This window comes from Mustela nigripes, unplaced genomic scaffold (genome assembly GCF_022355385.1).
Source record: "Mustela nigripes isolate SB6536 unplaced genomic scaffold, MUSNIG.SB6536 HiC_scaffold_6007, whole genome shotgun sequence".
NCBI classification, from domain to species: Eukaryota; Metazoa; Chordata; class Mammalia; order Carnivora; family Mustelidae; genus Mustela; species Mustela nigripes.
Window position 1 is genome coordinate 1 of NW_026745413.1, and position 2,615 is coordinate 2,615.

The following is a 2,615-nucleotide window of genomic DNA, read 5'->3' on the forward strand; positions in this document are numbered from 1 at the left end:
GTGAAAAAAAGAACAAGTTAGATTATATATACATAAATTGAATACAATTTTCTCCTTTTTTAAGGTGTATGTTGAAGACATGTTTAAGAGTGTTTCTAAAGAAAAGGCCTTAGGGAAGGAGCCTCATACTGTGTCCCACAGTCTGATGCTCTGTCCCTGTGCTGTCAGTTCTTAAGCTACACTCTAGCTACGACTTGCGTCATGAACGCCACCTCCCCAAATGGGCACATTAGATGCAGAGACAAACTTCCTTTATAACTCAGTGAATTTTAGTCACACCAGAAAAATGATCTAACCTGTCCAAACATGCAACTTCTTTCTTCCCCCATTAACTAAACCCCCTTCTTTAAAAAAAAAAAAAAAAAAAAAGGTCAGATTGGAGGGTCAAGTTAAAATCCACCAGATTTCAGGTTAAACTCTCAGGGTAGCATGATTTCAAATTCATAGCAGCCTTCAGTTTTCTGTATTTTCCTATATTTATCCCAAGTAAACTTCCTGGACCATAATATTTAGGGAGAAATTAAAAGGGTTTTATAGTATAGTGTAGTATAGTATAGTATAGTATTAAGTTCCAGAAATTCTCAGTTTATCAGGGTTTACTCTGAGCTCAATGTCCTACAACGTCTACACGATACAAGTACGTGAACAAGAAGGATTTGAAATACAAAAAACCCTTAGCTCTGTGTCATAAATAAATTTGGGTAAAAACGCAAGCCTTCCACTGAATCATCTCAGCAAAGATGGCCCATCTTCTCTGCAAGAAGCAACCTAGGAATCAAGGGGGGACACCACAATCATTTGTCCATTCAGAAACACAAATACAGTGGTAAGGAAGAGCAAGGACTGCACTTACCTTTCCTTGGCCAGGAGGACAGACATTCCCACCAGCTTAGCAAACTCTTCTGATGTCTGGGATCCCTTTTCTGAAACCTACCAGAAACACAGCAGAGACAAAAATGTGTTAATTTAGTCCAACTAAGTACTCACCTAGGGAGACTGTCTACCAGGATACTCAGGAAGTAATTTACCAAATTTCTTACTCAAATCCAAAGAATATTCACTATAGAACTAAATCCTCTTCACTAGTGTTTAATTCTACAAATGCCGAAGGACCGACAGAAACACAGTAGAGCTGAAAATACCAAAACACGGTGAAGCCCTCTACAATGTAATGAAGGCTCTATACTGAACTGAAGAAGAACTCTTTGAGATTCTAAAAAGGAACATGTAACAAATTCTAAATGAGTGCATATTGCATGCTCCAGTAAAGGAAACTTATATATAGGTTAAGCTTTAAAATATATGGTAGAAATATCAAGTCTTAAGCCTCAACTTCCTCATCCTCACCTAGTTTAAAATAAGTGTAATACATACGAATTATTCAAATTAAACAGGCTCACCACAGAGGCTATGAAGGCAGTAATATTTCAAGTCTCCTAATAAGTAATAGGAGTAGTTTGGCCAGTAAAATCCATCTAAACTACAGCTGCTTTTCATGTATTTTCTTAACATTTTATTTATTTATTTAAGATACAGACAGTGAGAGAGAGCATGAGCAAGGAGAAGGTCAGAGGGAGAAGCAGACTCCCTGTGAAGCTAGGAGTCCGACGCGGGACTCGATCCCAGGACTCCAGGATCATGACCTGAGCCGAAGGCAATCGCTTAACCTACTGAGCCACCCAGGCACCCCTGCTTTTCATATTTTTTGAAGCAATTATTCTGTAAAACAACCTGTGATGTTTTATAATACCACTTATGTAGGTGTTACTCAAAGAAAAAATTCTGTCAGGGGTCACATTCTGATCAAGAAAGTTAAAAACCTGTCCGTGAGACTGAGCTTCAAACAAAAAGACAGCACCTCACGAATTCCAGTTCTCCTTGGTTAAGTTTCAAAAACTTGAACAATGTAATTTTGATTAATATTTATTCACTGTTAATAATAGGTGTTTTGGGCTAGTCTGAAGGTGGTGAGTTATCTCAACTGATTATTCAGTTGAGATAGCAGTTACAGATCGAACAGTTACAGTTACAGATCGAACTCCTTGTTCTACTCTTTCCCCCTTCTCACTACCGTACTTGACTAGTAAAAAAAAAAGTAGGTGTTTTTAATTGGGTCTACAAACATTACTTTTTAGTAAAGTTAAATTCAAAAGGAAATCCTGTTTCTCAAGTTGCTAGGCACTCAGGTCTGGTGGGCTGACTGATGAGGAGGAAATAGGGTTCACATACTGTCTCCAAGGCTGAGGCCACCATTTCCTCTTCCTTATGGCTCTGAAGCTCAATTACCATGACGCCACTGTCAAAAACTCGGAGCCTAAAAACCACAGATGGGAGAACAAAGCTGTGAATATCTATGATCTTCACCCACTAAGGAGGTGTAGTTACAGCATAACTAAAAAGCTCGCGAATAAGCACTTAATGAAAGTATGAACTATAATCCACATGCTGAAGAAAATATGTCTGGCTCTCTTTAATGAACCTGGGGAGAGGAAAATATAATGCACAGCTGAACATCTGTACTTTTAAATCTCCAGAAACTAACACAAGATGTCTAGCAGAGGGGCTGGTAATTCTGACCTCCTAGGAAGAGCCCACATTCCTCTGTCACTGCCCCC

The 2,615-nt window shown here is 38.7% G+C and overlaps 1 pseudogene; it reads right to left on the minus strand.

Moving 5' to 3' along the window:
* Positions 1-352: 352 nt before the first annotated feature.
* On the minus strand, positions 353-2,367 carry LOC132009165 (vacuolar protein-sorting-associated protein 36-like; annotated as a pseudogene).
* Between the last annotated feature and the right edge of the window lie 248 nt (positions 2,368-2,615).